Below are 10615 nucleotides of genomic sequence, written 5' to 3' on the forward strand. Positions count from 1 at the left end.
AAGTCTAATGTTTGCGCCAAAACAGTTGTTCCTATGGGAGCTATATGATATAGTAACCCAATCTTAATAGTTATTAACAGATATATGCAACTGACAAGTGTTTAATTTGAAAGCAATCGAGTATAAATTAACGAAGTTATTGACAAAAGTCACTAGTTTAGGTAATTGAGACAAGTTACTGTTTGTGACTTTGCGGTTTGTATGGGAGATATATGATAAGTGGACACAGTTTTGGATTTGACGATTTGGGACAAATTTTGTAAAATCTATTTTTTCTAAATTAGATTCCTAGTTGCCACGAACCGTGAAAACATAAATAAGGCTTTCTAATATATTATAAAAAAAAAATTATATTTTTTAATCCATCATATACACAATGGATCTACTTTTTAATATACTTCACTATTTAACCACTCTAGTTTTGTAGTACAGTAATCACATATAGTTAAAAAATATACAATACAAATAAATACTAAATACTAAAATCAGAATTGGAATTCGAATGCATTCGAATCTTAGCAACTCATTGACTCACTTTCTAACTCATTCAATTCGTTTTGTTTCGTTTGAATGTTGTGCGACTGATTTTTACGTCGCACACTCATTTAGTTGAAGTCGATTTTCAAAGTCATTCAATTCATTTATTTGGTTTTGAATGTTGTTAACTCGAATTGATTTTTCTATCATTCATGCAGCTCTCTAATTCCAACTACGTGATTCGGCAGTCTAGTCTATTCGTTTGACCCATTCAAAATTGTGAAATTGGGCAAATTTCTGTACAAGGATTTATTAGAAATCGTAATTCAACTATTTGCCACCGAAGTGGTGTCTTTTAATTCAGATTTTAACAGGTAAACTATATTAAATAAGGTTCTTAACACCCTGACACCCTTGTCATTGCATTTTAATTATAGTAAAAACTTTTAAAAACAACCTTAAAAAACAATTATTAACCTTGGTTGCCTTGTGCTGTTAGCACATCAAAAATCAGAGCATAATCTTGCAATGTCGTCTGTTTCCAGGAATATGGAACAAATTGTTGAGAATAAATATATGTATGTACATATGTATCGTAGTCCTCGGTAAATGAGTTGTCTAATTGTAAGTGGCCCAGTCATTTAGTTAACTGAACAACGAGGATGCGGGTTCGAATCCCAGGCTAGTGTATGGATGTAATTTTCGTCTAAGCCGAAGGCCTTAGTTGCCAATGCTTGTAAAATATAGTTAGGTTGATAGTTTAGAACTATAAGTATCCTATACTTTAATAATAATAACAATATATAAATGTAATCGTAAAATATTTCAAATTATCACCAGATCTCTTGAGTATTATTCTAGCCAAAGGAAAAAGTGGGAACATTACGAAGTATGGTCAGACAAATTTTGAAGGCTGGTAACTATTACTGGGAATTACTTTGTTTACTTCATAATACCACTACAACTCTTGGAAATTGATCTATGGTCCGCATTAGTTAAGTTCAAGTTTGTAGGCGGTAATTCGTTTCTTAATTATATTTTACATAAAAACTTGCAACAAATTTCCACCCGATCTTAAATTTAAAGTATGTACATACTGGTGGGTATTTTAAAGGGGCAAAAAAAACGGTTCTTAAGAGAAACAAATGGATTTGTCCATCGTGAGGATATTTTCTTACGTTGACGCCTGTCAAAACGAAAATCGCGTATTCGAGTATCCGATATTTGGCATCTGGCAACGTATCTCAAAATTTGACAGCTTCTTTTAGACGGAAAAAGCTACTTTTAGCTATAGTGCCGCTAAAAACATGATTTTTCTCTTGTTAATTGCACAAAAACTACATAATAAATCGCCAAGGCGCGCCTGAGGTGCGTGGAATTTTTCTCTTTTGTTTGATACCAAATTTATGTAGTTTAAGCGCGTTTTGGGCCCGAGTAGCTATAGTAAATATTTACCTTAATATTTTGTTCGTTCCAATAGGAGCTATTTGATGTAGCGGCCTGATTCTGCGGAATCCGAAAAGCATAATTTCAGCCCTGAAGCTTAAACGGTCTAGGAGAAGTTTTCGTTTATCCAGGCGGACGGACACGCAGACGAATGGAGTGGTCAGATATTCTACGTTCTATGCGTTGCACGCAGCTTACCAATCGGGATTATAGCTAAAAGTAGCAATTTACGGCTAAAAGAAGCTGTCAAATTTTGAGATAGTGTTTCCAAATGCCAAATTTCGGACACTCGAATAAGCGGGCTTTTTGAAACATTCGTTCGCACTATTCTCAACAAACGAAAATATTGTTGAGTTTACCATATTTCTTGATTTTAAAGAACAATTATAGTTTCAAATACAATATTCGGCTACCAGAGCAGCCGAATATTCCTCAATTTTATAATTCAAAGTAAAATATTTGGCTGCTAGGGCGGTCGCGTTGTTTGACCGCCCTGGCCAAATAAAAAGTAGCGTTCGCCAACACTGAAATCTAGCTTTAGCCAATTTTTTCACTTTTCAACACTGAAATCTCGAGTTGCTTAAGTAAATATTTACCCAAAAATTGTCAATTTGGTAGCACTAGCTCTTAAAGCTACCGAGGTCTAGGTTTGAAGACGGACGGATAAACAGATGGGCGGACATGGGTAGATCGACCCGGCTGTCGATACTGGTATCGTATATCGTAAGAATGTAAAAGTGGATACATTGCCGTTTTATGCATAGTTTGAAATGAGTTTTAAAACATATGTATGTATGTACATATGTATGTACATCAAGAATTTAATTCTAAGAAATCAGCCCAAATCAACTTGACAAAAATTGATCAACCCGTACTCGCTACTGAAAGCTATTCGCGAATCTCCTTGATAAGCCCTTTTAGTTAATTTGATAGTCTTTTTTGTAAAATATATGTTTTATAAATTTGTGTGACTTTTGTTAAACACTTCAGCTTATTATTATTAATATAGATGCCCCGTATGTGTACATTTGAATTAATGCATAGCGTTTGTGCTCATAGAGTCTGATTCGTTCCTGCTTCTAGGCGCGTGTGCCTGGTGACATTTCACACTGCGATAATTCAATTGTGTGGTCGATCGTAATCCACATAAGCTTTTAGTACCTATATAAACAACAATGTAGACAGTAAAAATATAACACACGCATACACACAAACGATATGTATACAAAATCGTAGCGCCTACATGTTAGCTTCTGTTCTGTTGATAATCTAATTCTAAGTCACAAAACAAAAAAAAAAAAAATAAAAAACATACGCAAGCGGTGAGAGGCCCAGGCCCCCGAGTTGATTAACTATGATTTTTTGTCACTTTTATTGTACTTTGTTGTTGGTTTTCAAGTTTTGCGCCGCACATTGATACACCCACACAACACACACACGTACACAAACACATGGCGATCCAAGAATGAAAAATATGATGGATCACTTCCATATGCAATTTTCGTTAATATTTTTTTGTCGTTTTCATTATGCCACGAGTCATATGTATATATGTACATGTATATATATTTCTTTAGAAACTTCATAGAGTCGTTTTTTAAGTATGCCTAGTTTTCTTTGATATTGAATCTTAAAATATACAATATTATGCATCAGCTTGGTAAAAAACACCTAAACCGTAATATAGTTTTCGTAATCATACCAATGTCACGACAAATTTGATTAGATCTTTATTTTATTCATTTGCATAGAACCGGGTTATCTTTATTTCCGTGAGAAATGATTCTGCACTAGAGAACACTTGAATCTGACTTTAGCAAGCAGAAAAGTTGCTGCCTTGTAGGATACATATATCTATAAATATACGAGGTGTGCTTGGAAGATACATAAGTTTGTACATACATACATATGTACTTAAATGAATATTTAGTCATGTATATTTCCTAAATCCATGCAGATTGCTTTTTGAACCGGGGTTGCGAATGGTATTTGCCCTGACTTGAAATAGTTTTCGCAATCGGGATCAATGCAAATTCGAGATAGTAAATCAATTGGGAGATCAATTGGTTGTTTGGCAAAGGCAGACTAAGAAACTGGCTGACTCTCAGTTTAATAGAATAAGGATCTTCTTGGTTTTATAATTAATTAATTTGTGATATGTACTTCTTACACTTTCGTGTTTTGCGTTTTCAGTTGCATTTACCCATTCGTTGAACGAACCTTTTTTTTTACCCGTAGCCGTGTGTACGAACGAATACAATACCCGTAAAGCACTGAATGTGAATTAATTTACTAGTACAATGACGAAAAATAGCTGCACTGTCCAAAAAGCTTTAAAAAAATAATATAATTTTAAAATTTGTACAGATTACAGTTGTTTAACCCAGTAATAGGGTTGATGTATGGATAATGCCCACTTGATTTGCATGTTAGTGTGCATATGCATTTGTGTATGTACATATGTACGTATACAAACATAAGTAAGTATAAATACATTGGGATGTCTCTGTATGCGAATCACCTTTTGGGAATGTGTGTGAGGGAGCATAGGCTGTAGAGAAATTACTTGCAACGGTTCTCTCGACGCATGAGCATTCAGCCAGAAAGGGTTATGCGAAATGAGTGCAGTTCGCATTTGATTTCGATTGCAATTGAATGAGAGCGAAAGACAAATGGTTTGCCTTGACAAGATTATAATCTTCTATATAACAGGTGTCGCGTGAATTTGTGTATAAGCATTGCATCAGAAAGGGTTTTTAGCTAAATTCTCGAAATAATTTTAAACCTTGATTAATGTCAATCGGTGCTTGTTTTTGCAGAAGTATGTATGTATGTACATATGCATGTAGATATATATGTATGTACGTAAATACGTGCTGTGGCCCTATTAGTGTAATGACCCCATTATATGTTGTATATGTACAATCATGGTAGAAGTTACAGTATAAATATTAACTATTTAACATATATGTAGGAATTCACAAATGCACTCCTACAAGCACATGAACACTCTAGCGTCTCCACCAGCCATCGGCCAACTTCGCCGTTATGGCGCACATAGGCTATTTTTATTCCGATTTTATTAAAATTCGTATTATTAATAAAATGCATTAATCGATTTTGCAATATAAAACCAATATGTAAAGTTTGATTGCGATATTCAAATATGGCAAATGGGTAGGTATATTAATTTTGATCAGAACTGTACAACGCATAGAGCGGCCAAATAAAGTAAATACATATACATATGTATGTATGTATTTATTCTTGATCAGCAGAACGAGAGGAGCCATGTCCGTCCGTTTGGATCAACGCAAAGTACTCCTCCTCATGTACATACTATATATGAGGGGTAGGCAACCATTGCCCGTGCGGGCACTTCTTCGGCATTTTATCGATTTGCAATCTGTGTGCATGCCGAAGTCAACACGAAGTGCACTTGAGAGCGTAAAAACAGAATTAGTCTATTGCCAACACTCCGTATTTTCACGTAGATCTCCGTATTTTAAAGGAAAATATTATAAAAACTAAAATTTTTGGGTAATATCAGTATATTATGAATTAAATAAAAACCAGAGGGCCGGGGCTAACTTTGACCGCGTCAAAGTCTGTATATCCTTGCAAGTTTTTTGTGTAAAAGGTCTAATGTTTGCAAAAAAACGGCTTAGGAAATAACGAAGATATTGATCAAAGTCACTGTTCACCACCAATTGTTCCTATGGCAGCTATATAGTCACCCGATCTTAATCAAATTTGGCACAGTCATTAATAGTTATGCTAAACTGAGAAATATAAATTGTTATGACAATTACATAATTACAAAAAGAAAAAAAACATTTTTTTAAAATTTTTTTTTCACTCTTATTGCACAAGACTGCAGTGGCATTTAGTGTACAAGTGTAGCTTTTTGGGGCTTATTGCAGTCTCTGACAGCTCTGCCACGGCATTGCATAATGAATGCAAGAAATTTTTTGAAGAAAGGGACATACCATATGATCAGAACATGATAGGATTTGCTGCACCCATTTCACCAATGCTTGCAAAAAATGCTATAAAAAAAGTGGAGGATTTGCAAGAGATGTCTGTTAGAACAACTTCCTGCGTTAAAACTTTACTTTCAAGGAGCTGCATTGAATGACCAGTTGAAATCTGAAGAGCCGATTTACCACCTAGGCCGTCTACGTTACATTACCCCCTCCTTAGACTCGAGGCTCCTGCCCAAGTACCAAGTCGTTACGAGGATCGGGACGGTAAACAGCCAAATGGTTCGGGTAACTCTTTTTCGATGAGGTCGAATTTCGTAGACAAGATCCGAAACCCGACGTAGGTACTATTGTAGCGGGCCCAGTCCAGTCGGATTGTAGCTTTGGGCAACGGCCAAGGTGAATACATCGTCGCCGGGGCGGAATTCCTGAGGGCGTGATCGTAGATCGTAGCGGATTTTGTTAGTCCGGGCGGCCGATAGCAGCTGGCAGAGAGCGTTCGCATTTACCACCCGCATTTGATTTTGCACTTTAGCGAAGAATTCCGGGACTTCCGTAGGGACAAGAGCTGGTAGGCCACATAGTAAATTGTTAAGCAGCCAAAGTCCTCTTCCAAAAGTTTGCATTGCGGTCGAATAACCGGAGCTTTCGTGAACTGCGGACCTGTTGGCGCTATTGGCCAAGCCATGGGCAGCAGCTCATCCCAGTTGTGCCTCTGCTCGGATAACGTTGCAAAAACCAGTTTTTTCATGATCGCGTTTGGCAAAAATGATAAATGCAATCGATAGGGAATACTTCAGAGATTATGAATCCAAAAAATGTTTGAAATCGGTTGAGATTAATGGGTGCTAGAGGCGCCCAAGGTTGAGACATTTTTAGTAAATAGGAAATAATGATAATTTAAAAAAAATCGCAACTTTAAAATTGAATATTGGGCGATTTCAACAATCGATCTTGGATTTGGTTTTATCTTAAAAGTATGTTCTTTATTAATAGCATGTTGTAATTTTAAAAATTACTTAAATCGTTATTGAACATTTTTGTAAAATTTGGCATTTGGTGGAATGCAACTTACAAGTATCACCCAGTATCACAACCGGACTACATACACTAGATAGGTGAAAAAATGCTACAGGTATAAGGAAGAAGAAGAGCGCATGCATATTTGCCTATGGCTTGTTTGTTATTAATTGATAACATTGCGTAATGCTGTTTTGCAAATACTACCTGTTCATATATATGCCTTTCTACAATGTTAAATTGCTAATTACCTGATTTGGAAAAACTGACAAGGCAGGTGAATGTTATTTAAGTTGATGAAAAATTGGTCCTAGTTGCAGGTTGGTCGTTTTTATTTCCGTTTACCTAATTGTATGCAAATATTAAGTTTTTTACCTATTTAATACAAAAAGGGTAATACCGATTTTTCGTTCTACCTAGTTAATTCAAAAAATATAACATAAAGAGCTAATTGTTCATCTTGTTTGCGACAGTTTATTTTTAACTCCATAAGTGGAAACACCTTAGATCCGTACTGAATAGTATTTGTCAATATAATTCAAGACAGTTTTATTTGTTTGTGCAAAAATGTTGTTAAAGAATGAAAGAATTTTGAAAGTTTTCCACGAGTATGAAAACTTAAATGATTTTGAAATGGGATTGCTGAAGGAGATGGGCATTTCATTCGAAAACGCTAGTACGGAGCTTAAGGTAAAAATCAATTATACACAATGTAACTTAAGGCGAAAATGGATCGCAAGCGGCAGAAATCTGACAAATTTCGTGAATAAAATGAAATTTGGCTTGAGGAGTATACCGAATTCGGAGATTCGGAGGACGAAGATGTTCAACCATCAACTATAGTCTCGAAATGTTGAGTTTATTAGATATTGATGTAAATATTGAAAATTATTTTGAAGAAAATCAGCCATCAATAGCAAATTTTCAAAATTAACCTAAATGAAGTAAGTAAGTCGTCTCGCCGACTTGGGTATACCATACACCAGGTGAAACAAATATTTAAAATTTCGAAAACCAAATGTATGTCTACTAAATTGTTTTAACATGCCTCATACCATTTGCTATCTCGCTCACTCTACAAACACACAAGCACTCTAGCGCCGCCACTAGCCAACGGCCAATTCTGCCCTTATGGATCGCGTAGCAAAATACGTTCATACGTATATTTTGTATGTTTCTAGTCCGATTTCAATCAAATTTGGTAGTTTGATAGAAATAGATAAGATTTATTAGTCTGCCAAATTTGATCGCGATGGTCAAAAAATTGCAAAAGCAAATCGGTTTTTTCTAAATTATGGAGGCGGAGGTGGGCGTGGCAACATATTAAAATATATGTGTTCTGCGCGCATACTAAGCCAATATACATACTAAATTTGGTGACTTTAGCTTTGTTAGTTTTCGAGAAAATCAGTTTTGTTTAATTTTCGGGGGCGGAAATGGGCGTGGCATAATTTTTAAATAGTCAATATCTGCGCGTCTATTAAGCTAACTTACATACCAAATTTAATGTCGGTAGCTGTCATAGTTTTTAAGAAAATCAGAGTTATGTAAATTCCGGGGGCGGAAGGGGGAGTGGCAAAAAGTTGGAACAATTATTTTCTGCGCGCTAACTAAACGAGTATATAAACCAAATTTGATGTTTCTATCTGCTATACTTTTTAAGAAAAACAGTTTTATGTAAATTCTGGGGGCGGAAGGGGGCGTGGCAAAAATTTGAAACAAACTCGATAAGCGTACATACTACACGAGACTGCATACCAAATTTGGTGGCTCTAGCTCTTATAGTCTCCGAGATCTAGGTGTTCATACGGACGGACGGACGGGCGGACGGACGGACGGACGGACGGACAGACGGACATGGCTAGATCGACTCAGTTTTTGATCCTGATCAAGAATATATATACTTTGTGGGGTCGGAGATGCTTCCTTCTGCCTGTTACATACATTTTGGCGACTTTAATATACCATTTCACCCTATGGGTGTATGGTATAAAAATATCAAAGAAGCTAACATCGGCTATGCCGAAGTTTATATACCCTTGCAGTCCTTGGTAATAATAATTTTACATGTTTAAAATACAAAAAAAACAATTTTACTCTCTATTTTACAATTTGTTCTTCTTCTTCCCTCATTCCCAAAGCAAAGCAACGCACGCATACACATACAGTTCATGTAGCGTTGCGTCTGTGTGTGTATGCATGTACTCTGTTGATGACGAAAGACGTAGTAGAGCAAGCAGCGCTGCCGGCAGAGCTGGGAGCAGAGCCAATTATTATATTGACTGTAACTTGTGTTATATTGTTATATTTATCCGATCACATTCAAATTTTGGGATCTGGGGTTTTATATCCAATATTATCACATATGTAAATTTCATAGCATACTTCGATTTTTATGTTGTTTCTTCTAGAGCTATATGATATAGTGATCCGATCCTGATAGTTTTCATACTTTATTTTTCCCGGGTAACAAAAAACCCCGAAAAAAACTTTCAGCCCGATAGCTCTTAAGACGGCTGGGTAAAACGCATACGCACAGACGGACGGACGGACATGGCTATATCAACTCAGTTTCTCATGCTGATCAAGAATATATATACTTTATGGGGTCGGAAACGTCTCCTTCTGTGCGTTACAAACATCTGACCAATTTTATAATACCCTCTGCAAGGGTATAAAAATTTCAAAAAAAAAATTTTTTTTGTTGTAATTTAGTTAAAAAATCAAATTAAAACATTAAAATATCAAAGAAGGTAACTTCGGCTATGCCGAAGTTTATATACCCTTGCAGTATACTTGGCAATAATATTTTTCCTTTTTGAAATTTCTTTCCCTGCAACTCAATTCATCAATACACAAACAAAATATTATTTCTCTTTTTACCACAAGTTTTTCTTCTTCCATCATTTTCTAAGCAAAGCACGGCACGCATACACATACAGTTCATGTAGCGTTGCGTCTGTGTGTGTATGCGTGTGCTCTGTTGATTTGATGATGGCAGTAGTAGGCAGCAAGCAGCGCTGCCGGCAGCGTTTGAACCGATTTATATTGACTGTAACTTGTGTTCTATTTATCGGATCAGATTCAAATTTTGGGATCTGAGATTTTATATCTATTACTATCATATTGGTAAATTTCATGGGGATACTCCAATTTTTGCAAAAATGTTTCTTCTAGAGCTATATGATATAGTGGTCCGATCCCAAAGATTTTCATACTTTATCTCACCCGGGTAAAAAAAAGCTCCCAAAAAAATTTCATCCCGATAGCTCTTAAGATGGCTGAGTAAAACGCGTACGCACCGACGGACAGACGGTCAGACGGACATGGCTATATCGACTTAGCTTCTCATGCTGATCAAGAATATATATACTTTATGGGGTCGGAAACGTCTCCTTCTGTGCGTTACAAACATCTGACCAATTTTATAATACCCTCTGCAAGAACAATGAAAAATTCCATTTGTGATTGAAAAAACCGGGTTTCGCTCCATTTTTAAAGGAAAAACATGCTTGGAAATATTTTCTGACTTTGATCTAGAATATTACAGCACCACGAACACCCAGCACTCATGACATTCATTTTAAAGCTTAAAGTATTCTTTATCATATGCTTTTTAAATTTTTAAAATCGTTTTATTGGTTTAGAAGCTATGATTTTTGCAATGTAAAATGCCAAAAGGCCCCACT

This window comes from Drosophila willistoni, assembly GCF_018902025.1.
Source record: "Drosophila willistoni isolate 14030-0811.24 chromosome XR unlocalized genomic scaffold, UCI_dwil_1.1 Seg106, whole genome shotgun sequence".
Taxonomy (NCBI): Eukaryota; Metazoa; Arthropoda; class Insecta; order Diptera; family Drosophilidae; genus Drosophila; species Drosophila willistoni.